Genomic DNA, 10144 nt, shown 5'->3' with positions numbered 1-10144 from the left:
ATCTCGCCATGATACAAACATGTTTCAAATTCCAGATTAAAATCCAATTTTCCAAACATAATCGCAACAATAATGGCTTGCTTAGCCACGGAACCTGAAGAAACAAGGCTTCCTAATGAACAGAGAAATGAGGATTGAGGAATAAAGTAACTGACAAATTTCTCATCAACATACATCACAACAACCAACAATGCCATACACATAGAACCAGCGATGCAAGCACGAACCATCAAGCTAACAAACTTGATCATTGTCACATTCAAGCTGCAAGTCAAATGCGCCTTACAGTCAATGTTTAAAAGATAAAAACTACGAAACTACACTAAATCATATCAAATGCGCTAACAACTTCAGCATTTCAAGCCTCTACGATTAATCTCGACTATGATTCTACAAACGATTCGGCGAATGCCCGAATGTAATGTCCCGCAATTAATTCTATCACACACAAATTCGACTGGACGCAGGAGGGAAATGGCAGAAAGCATACTAAATGCCAACAAAAGCAGACGCCATGGTCATTGCATTCCGTAAATGGCTAGATAAGTACGCAGGAGAGGGAGTCGATTGGGGAAACAAATACGAGTCAACACAACTACCGCCAACACCACGCAGAGACGTCTTACTTAACAGGTACTGGAGCCATACCGTGAACTGCACGAGCTGTAGTAAGGCGTATAAGGGGTTCAAGCTGGCACAAACCGTGCTCCAGATATCGTCTTTTGCTCTTATCGGAGTTGTTGGACTTGTTAAGCAGAAACCTCTTGTGTTCGCCACCGCCTTGCTTTTCTTTGCTGCTTCCAAATTCCTGTCCACCTTCATATCCAAGAATTTCTATTTTCATATCCAAGATTCATAAACAAAATAGTACCCAATTTGTCAATTTCAAAACCAAAATCACATAAATTCTTCAAAGAAGACTACTCAAAAATAGAGATTTCAAAACGCCAACAAATCAATCGACTTAAAATACCTCAGATTGAAGTACGACAGACATTTTCCGAACATAGAAACTGGAAAAACTGAAATTAAGATGAATAAAAAGAACGAAAAAGAGAATTTGAACCTTGTTATTGGAATGAAGATGAAAGAAGCCGTCGTGATAAATTTTATTTAAGATTAAAATCATACGACTTTTGCATCATCGTCGTGGTCGCCGGAGATGTGGCGGCGTCATGGTGCTCGTCATCGTCGACGGCAACAGCTCGAGGCTGAACGTTTGAAAGGATTGTGGAAGGGGAAGATAAGGAAAGAGGTAACATCGATATGATGTCCGTCGATGGCATGGTTGACGGAGGTGTCGCCGGGAAAGATGGCGTCTGCTGGTGGTTGCCGGCGGCAGCTGCCGGTGGTGGGGAAGGTTAGCATTTGAAGTAGGTTGCTTGTAATTTGAAAATATGGTTGAGGTTGGGCCTTAGGTGACTTATAAAAGGTTGGGCCTGTTCAGTGTAATAAAAGTCAGCCTTTAATAGGTAGTTCGTACGGTTCGCACTGTACTTTAGTTCGCACCGATTACCTTTTGACTTCGATCCTATATATATATATATATATATATATATATATATATATATATATATATATATATATATATATATATATATATTATTTAGAGAGAGAGAGGAGTTTAATGAGTCAACATGTGTCATTGAGTCCATAAGTCCTCTAAGGGCCATTGGATGGACTCAATGGATGGTTGAGATGAATTTGATTAAAGGCTATTAAAAAGAAAAGATAAAAAATGTGGATGGTTGGATTGAGATGGGTGGTTGAGATTGAAAATTACCAAAAAAAATTACCACTAATGAAATTTCTATACACTAATTAATTTTTCTTTCTCTCTCTAGCCCCTAATTAATCAGTTTTGAGTTTCAGATTTCAGAAGTGTAAATGTAATGTTGTATGAGTTTTACAAGTGTAAATGTGATGTTTTAGGAGTGTAAATGTAACATTTTAAGAGTGTAAATTTGATTTTTTGTGACGGAAATTTTGAATTTATATAATTTTAACATTTTACAAGTGTAAATGTGATGTTTTAGGAGTGTAAATGTAACATTTTAAGAGTGTAAATTTGATTTTTTGTGACGGAAATTTTGAATTTATATAATTTTAACATTTTACCAGTGTAAATGTGATGTTTTACGAGTGTAAATGTAACATTTTAAGAGTGTAAATTATACTTCGTTTAATTCTAAGTCGCATATGCTCTATTTTCTGCCAAATCTAACCGGAATACCCAGTTATTTCAATTTTTGTGATTTTGATTGATTTTGTTGAATCTTGTGATGTCAGCGATTTCAGCAGATTCCCCTTTCCTCAAACTTTAAATTACTTCGCCGTCGTCACAACCATCGCATAAACATCGTGATCTCGAAAGATGATCGGATTCATGCCACCGTGATGTCGAGTGAAAACGGACAGTTAGAGACTTGTGCCGTTGTTGGTGGTGCCGACGTGGTGTTGACCTCCGGGTAGGGACGGTGGTGGCCCGAGTGGCGGAGGGTGGAGCAGTGAGTGATGGGTGGTGTGGGTCGAATGAACATGTGATGGTGGTGAGTGATTTTATAGAATTGATACCCTTTGATTTATTTTAATCGTGTGGTTATATTATATGGTTAGTACGTTCTCACCGTCCTCACTGAATGATCGTTCTCATAGGATCATATATATATATATATATATATATATATATATATATATATATATATATATATATATATATATATATATATATATATATATATATATATATATATAGAGAGAGAGAGAGAGAGAGAGAGAGGAGTTCTAATGAGTCCAACATGTGTCATTGAGTCCATAAGTCCATCTAAGGGCCATTGGATGGACTCAATGGATGGTTGAGATGAATTTGATTAAAGGCTATTAAAAAGAAAAGATAAAAAATGTGGATGGTTGGATTGAGATGGGTGGTTGAGATTGAAAATTACCAAAAAAAATTACCACTAATGAAATTTCTATACACTAATTATTTTTTCTTTCTCTCTCTAGCCCTTAATTAATCAGTTTTGAGTTTCAGATTTCAGAAGTGTAAATGTAATGTTGTATGAGTTTTACAAGTGTAAATGTGATGTTTTAGGAGTGTAAATGTAACATTTTAAGAGTGTAAATTTGATTTTTTGTGACGGAAATTTTGAGTTTATATAATTTTAACATTTTACAAGTATAAATGTGATGTTTTACGAGTGTAAATGTAGTATTTTAAATGTAAATTTGAAGGTTTTAGAGTGTAAATTTGGTCGTTTGAGTGTGACTTTGGTCCTTTATAAGTGTAACTTTGGTCCTTTATGAGTAAAACTTTAGTCCGACTACCAACAAACACCACCATCGCCGTCCTCCACCACCAACTCATATCCACAAAAATATATGAGTGCAAATATATATAAATTTAACGAGTGTAAATGTACAGATATACGAGTGTAAATGTAAAGAAATATGAGTGTAAATGTAAAGAAATATGAATGTAAATGTAAAAATTATGAGTGTAAATGTAAAGAAATACGAGTGTAATTGTAAAGAAATATGAGTGTAAATCTGAAAAATGCGTGTAAATGTAAAGAAATATGAGTGTAAATGTAAAAATTATGAGTGAAATTGTAAAGAAATATGAGTGTAAATGTAAAGAAATATGAGTGTAAATGTAAAGAAATATGAGTGTAAATGTACACAAATCCGAGTGTAAATGTAAAAAAATACGAGTATAATAAATATATTTATTAGATCTAAGAATAAAAATTATAATAATACGTTTTTTTTCTCAAAAATCTACTATATATTTATTAGATCTACGAATGTAAATTGAATAAAATACGAGTGTAAATCTGAAAAATGAATGTAATTTTAATAAAATACAAGTTTTTTTTTTTTTAGATTTGCACTTGTAAATCTAAAAAATGAGACCAATACCACCATCGTCCTCTCCCACCAACCCACACAAAATTAAAAAGTAGATCTCTAACTTTAATAAAAAATATATAACCCCACAACAAACAATAACTTATTAAAAAGGAAAGAAAAAAAATATTGAAACGAGATCTGGAAGAAAGGAGAAACAAAAAACCAAAATAAACAACAAAGACAAAAATTGAAATACACACTTGATACGTGCATTTTATATAGTCTTTTTAGCCTATTTTATGCACGTATTTCTATGCTTTTATCGTGGTTTTATGCTACGAAATGCCCCGTATATGCTACTTTGGTGTATTTTGTCTTAATCGCAGGAATGAGCCATAAAGTAGCGAAATCAAGCCTTTTACCGTCCGTTTAGCATGCATTTGGAGGAAGAGATGATTTGGAGCGGGAAATATTGCTGTCTTGGGATGCGTGAAGGTGTTTCGGGAGCTAAAAGGACAAGTCAAAGTCAAATTGACAAGAATGATGAGTCATTGAAGTCAAGTTTCACTTGATCGAGTGATTTATTACTCGATCGAGTGGTTTAGGAGTCAATAATCAGTCGATCGAGCACTATTCTAAGTCGATCGACCAGTTCCTTATATGCCCTTACTCGATCGATCACTTTCCTTGGTCGATCGAAAGTGTCAATTCTAGGTTTGAGTTTGCTCGATCGAGTGATTTCTTTACTCGATCGAGTGGCTTCACTGACGGGTTGGGCTTTTAAGCTTTAATTCGTTAATTAGGTTTAATCCTACTCCTATTTTCTTATAAATAGGAGTTAGGGATGTCATTTGTAATCATCCAATAATCCAGGGATCAATATACGTTACTTTCTTCTGTCACTTTCCCTGTTACTCTGTTCTTATTTCCGGATCCTTAATTTCAGTAGTTTCTTCTCTCTCTTCTCTCTTTCTATTTAATGTTTATTATTCCCCCTCCCTATTTATTTATTGTATTTATTTATTCCATGTCTAGCTAAATCCCCCTGGTATGTTAGGATTAGGGAAGCCGTGGTAGCGATGCTTTAATTGTATTAAATAGATTAGCCTGCGATAAGAATTGTATTAGGCAATTTAATCGTTATCCGGTCGAATGAATGCATGCAGGAGACCATAAATCTAGTTAACCCCGACCTAGATCGAAAGATTGGAAGGGAAGGCTTGCTTAATTACAATAGGGTATAGTGAGTGAGGGCGAAAGTTAAGTTGTTTACGCTCTAGGGCGGTTTAAGGACCGAAAGGTGACGACCATAGCTCTTCTTATCAATAGTCTAATCGCCTTAATATTCCCGATAGTATAAGATCTGATAGCTGCCACGGTGGACCGACTCCTAGCATACTTCCTTTCTCTTATTGTTAATTTCTCTCATCTTTTTCCCTCGCTTTAGTCTTTAGTTTAGTCAATACAATCAATTCAACCCCCAATTGTGACATCAGACGGATAGAATAGACAAATAGATAGTACACCGCCTCCCTGTGGAGATCGACCCTACTTGCCGCTGACTTCTGTTAGCAGTATCTAGGTATTTTATTTTTGGTACGAAACGACAGTATCAAATTTTGGCGCCGTTGCCGGGGAGGCAATCTAGTTATTTATTTGTTAAATTTTATCTGTTTTTTTAGCCTCGGGATTTTTCCTTGAGGCCGTTTTTAATCTTTTGTTTAGTCTTTGTTTTGATAGGCCTTACAGGTACTACCTAGAAAGTTCTAGGTGAAAGACCGTCAAAGGGAAGGCTTGAGTACCTTTGACCCATCACCGATGTCTCATTACATGGAACAGCCGGTGATCTGCAGCGGGAGATGTGGTTCTGCTGAGCACAATGCAGTTGTAGTTGTGCCGCCACATCCACCCTATCAATGGCCACCGCAACAAGATCCTCCTGATATACAAGAAGAAGAGATTGCGGAGCTGAAATCCTTATTGCAGACACTTGCATCTCAATTGCAAGATCGTGACCGAGAGAGGCAATATCATGATAGACGCACTTCTTCGCGACTTGAAAAGCTCGAAACTGACATTGCTCAGTTTGCAGCCGAGATACAAGAAGAAGAGGTTGCAGAACTGAGGTCTTTAATGGAGATACTTGCATCTCAAGTGCAGAATTATGATCGAGTGAGGCAAGAGAGTGATAGACGTGCGGATGCTCAAATCCTTGAGCTCGAGTCTGTAGTTGCTCAGTTAGCAGCTGAGATGCAAGAAGAAGAGGTATACCTTGTTGAGAGCGGTTTCTCCTCTGGGAAAACCGTGTTGCCCAATGTTGAGGATGACTTCTGTGACTCGGACGACGAGTTCCTTTCATATTTCACTGCCCCACGTGAAGATTTCAGCTCTATGCAGGAAGAATCACTCGATCGAGTGACTTATAATGGTCGATCGAGTGAATTTCCAGAAGACAGTCCTCGATTGAGTAATATCCCTTCTCGATCGAGTGACATGCAGGAGGATAGTTCTCGATCGAGTGATGTTGTTACTCGATCGAGTGAGATGCGGGAGGAAGTTGGTCGATCGAGTGATTATTACGCTCGATCGATCGAAATGGCCATTGGGAGCTTTGGTTCGTCATTTTGGTTTGATTTGGATGACGAGTCTGACGATGATGAAGGTTACGGTAAACCTCCCTATTCACAGGCCGAGTCGGATACACTTGAAGTGCGATTTACGGGATGGATTTCGAGGAGGTTGATGAAGAAGCGATTGAGACGGTAATTGCTCCTAGCACGGAAGAGGTAATAAGCTCTTTTACCTATGATTCCGTCATTGAGAGCGACCGATCTGAGGTAGTAAACGATAATTTTATTATTGTTTGTTCTAATAGTATTTTGCCTCGTTTGACTCGCGCTGTTTCTTTTAAAGTTATACCTCCTCTCATATGGTCGATTAATTTAAAGAATTTTCACCGTCCTTATCATCTCAAAACCGTTAATCGAATCGGAACCCCATATATTGACAATTGCTCCCGCGCTCCTTTATTTTGTGGATAAATTTAGGAGCTCACATAGGAAATTTGTTAGACTTAAATGCTTACATAATTTCATTTCCTATTTTTGTATTCCACTTTGGTGCTACTTATCTTTGTTGTGTAGCACATGCGCAGCCTATTTGACAAAGTTGTGCGCGCTTTGAGCTGTTTTGATTGTGATCATTAGAGAGGCTCGAAGAAAAAGAAGGTCGAGCTGGGACCTGACTGAAGCTAGCGCTACCCGGGAGGCAACCCGGCGATTTTAATTTCACTTTTTTATTTACTTTCGGTTGTAATAAATGGTTTTATACCATAAACTATCTCAGTATGCTTGTCTTGTTAGTTTGCGGGCTGTTCTTATTGCGTTTTTGCAGGAAATACGATGAGAAGTACTCGATCGAGTACTTTTTGCACTCGATCGAGCACCTGTGCTGCCAAATCCTCTCGATCGAGCTAATATCTACTCGATCGAATACCTGCAAAGTAAGAAACCACTCGATCGACCTAGTTTCTTTTCGATCGAGCTGTCCTTGGATTCCCACTCACTCGATCGACCACTGTTGGACGGATATCGAGTGTATTTGACTTGGATTAGCTTCCTGAGACGGTTTTCCGGGCCCTTAGCAACCTCCCATTTCATGGTCGGTTTGGGGAGGTCCCTTTATTCGCGCATCTTGTGAGCATTTCCGCATTTACTCTCTTTCTCTTTCAGTTTGCGTTTCCTTTCCATGTTTTGGTACAATGGGGGCATTGTACGGTTTGGTTTGGGGAGGTTATGCATCCATATCTGTGTCTGCATATTGTTTTTATTTGCATTTCTGTTATCACGTTTAATTTTCTGTTTGCATTGTTATTTATTTCATAAAAATTTAAAATTCCATAAAAATCAGAAAATTGTTAAAAATTCAAAAAATTCACGTTTATTTTAGCATATAGGTTGAGTCGGAACGGTAGATTTCCGTGATGAAATTGCACTGCATTTGTCTTTTTGCTTAAGCCTTGCATTAAACTGTTATCTTTTAGCTTTGTCTTTTGCATATCTACGAGTTAATGTTAAATTTAGCTGAACATATAGACTTGACCTGAAATTTTGGCAACCTACTTATAATTTCTAAGATTTAGAGCCTTATAAACTGGTGTCATTTATGACCAGTTTCATGTAGGATTGTGGGTAGTTACTCCTTGCATAACATGTATCATTAATTTGCACATATATGAAATTCAATTGCTTTTTGCCGTCATACATTCGGGTTAGTGGTTGGTGTCACATGCAGGGAGGTGCTTACATTCCCTTTCTTTCATTTTTACCCATTTAACTCCACATTAGCCAAATTTGCCTGTTGACCCTCAACTACATTCCAAATTTAGCCTGCCTTGTCAAGCTAGTCTAGATTGTTGTTTTGCGGTATATATTTCATTGTATCAAGTTTGGCTTGTATCTATCGTTTTGGAGTTGGTATTTATGAAGAAAAGGAGTTGAAAAAACGTGATGAAAAAGAAAGGGAGGATGAAGAAAAAGAATCGGAAAAAAAAAAGAAAATGAAAAATGAAAAAAAAAAAGGAATGAAAAAGAAGAAACCGAGAAAAAAAAATAGGAAAAGAAAAGAAAAGAAGAAAAGAAAAAAAAGATGTTGTTTGGTTGACGGTTTCTACTCCTATGTTCTATCTTATTTCATATGAGGAGTATGTTTGGTTCGGTTTGGTGAGTTTTATGCCAAGTGAAGGGCATGTGCTTATTCCATAATTGAGTTGAGAATTGGATGTTGTCATATGGTTCTGTTTAGGTACTAGCTTGATCACCTATACCTCCACATTCCCATAAATGTTTTGCCTTTTCTTACCCATTGCCTCACTTTACCATATCTTTGTAAGCCCTCGGCTGTGACGGACCTTGTTTGGTTGGAATGTATGTACGGTAGCTAGAATTGTTTATCATATTAGCTGCATGCATGTTTATGTGGGTCGTAGTCTAGGTGAGCGACTGTTTTTCTTTCTCTCCTATATATATATATGCTTGCCTTTGCTTCATGAGAGAAGAGTGACCCGTGAGAGTCCATTGTTAAAGGTCTTGCAGGGTCGACGGTTCAGCTTTATTTATAAACATCCTATAACTCGTTTGCATTTGACTGTTTAGCTGTAAGTATTAGTTTGTCTGCATTAAATTGGCTTAAGCGGGCATTTGTAGCTAGCTCTGAGTTATCTTTTTCCGTTCCATTAGCGTATAGTTTTGAGTTTACTCGGGGACGAGTAAAGGTTTGGTTTGGGGAGATTTGATACGTGCATTTTATATAGTCTTTTTAGCCTATTTTATGCACGTATTTCTATGCTTTTATCGTGGTTTTATGCTACGAAATGCCCCGTATATGCTACTTTGGTGTATTTTGTCTTAATCGCAGGAATGAGCCATAAAGTAGCGAAATCAAGCCTTTTACCGTCCGTTTAGCATGCATTTGGAGGAAGAGATGATTTGGAGCGGGAAATATTGCTGTCTTGGGATGCGTGAAGGTGTTTCGGGAGCTAAAAGGACAAGTCAAAGTCAAATTGACAAGAATGATGAGTCTTGAAGTCAAGTTTCACTTGATCGAGTGATTTATTACTCGATCGAGTGGTTTAGAGTCAATAATCGATCGATCGAGCACTATTCTAAGTCGATCGACCAGTTTTATATGCCCTTACTCGATCGATCACTTTCCTTGGTCGATCGAAGTGCATTTTCTAAGTTGAGTTTGCTCGATCGAGTGATTTCTTTACTCGATCGAGTGGCTTCACTGACGGGTTGGGCTTTTAAGCTTTAATTCGTTAATTAGGTTTAATCCTACTCCTATTTTCTTATAAATAGGAGTTAGGGATGTCATTTGTAATCATCCAATAATCCAGGGATCAATATACGTTACTTTCTTCTGTCACTTTCCCTGTTACTCTGTTCTTATTTCCGGATCCTTAATTTCAGTAATTTCTTCTCTCTCTTCTCTCTTTCTATTTAATGTTTATTATTCCCCCTCCCTATTTATTTATTGTATTTATTTATTCCATGTCTAGCTAAATCCCCCTGGTATGTTAGGATTAGGGAAGCCGTGGTAGCGATGCTTTAATTGTATTAAATAGATTAGCCCTGCGATAAGAATTGTATTAGGCAATTTAACTGTTATCCGGTCGAATGAATGCATGCAGGAGACCATAAATCTAGTTAACCCCGACCTAGATCGAAAGATTGGAAGGGAAGGCTTGCTTAATTACAATAGGGTATAGCAGTGAGGGCGAAAGTTAAGCTGT

The 10144-nt window shown here is 37.3% G+C and overlaps 1 long non-coding RNA gene across 1 annotated transcript; it reads right to left on the bottom strand.

Annotated features, from left to right (window-relative positions):
• Window positions 1-220: 220 nt before the first annotated feature.
• Window positions 221-1423, bottom strand: LOC141598908 (uncharacterized). The gene is made up of 2 exons (XR_012523676.1): window positions 1067-1423; window positions 221-816 (listed from the first exon to the last, which is right to left on the bottom strand). It is a non-coding gene; the product is annotated as an uncharacterized LOC141598908 (long non-coding RNA).
• Between the last annotated feature and the right edge of the window lie 8721 nt (window positions 1424-10144).

The sequence above is a fragment of the Silene latifolia genome, chromosome 1 (genome assembly GCF_048544455.1).
Source record: "Silene latifolia isolate original U9 population chromosome 1, ASM4854445v1, whole genome shotgun sequence".
Taxonomy (NCBI): Eukaryota; Viridiplantae; Streptophyta; class Magnoliopsida; order Caryophyllales; family Caryophyllaceae; genus Silene; species Silene latifolia.
Note: the sequence above shows the minus strand (reverse complement) of the source record. Positions and strands in the feature narration are given on the sequence as shown.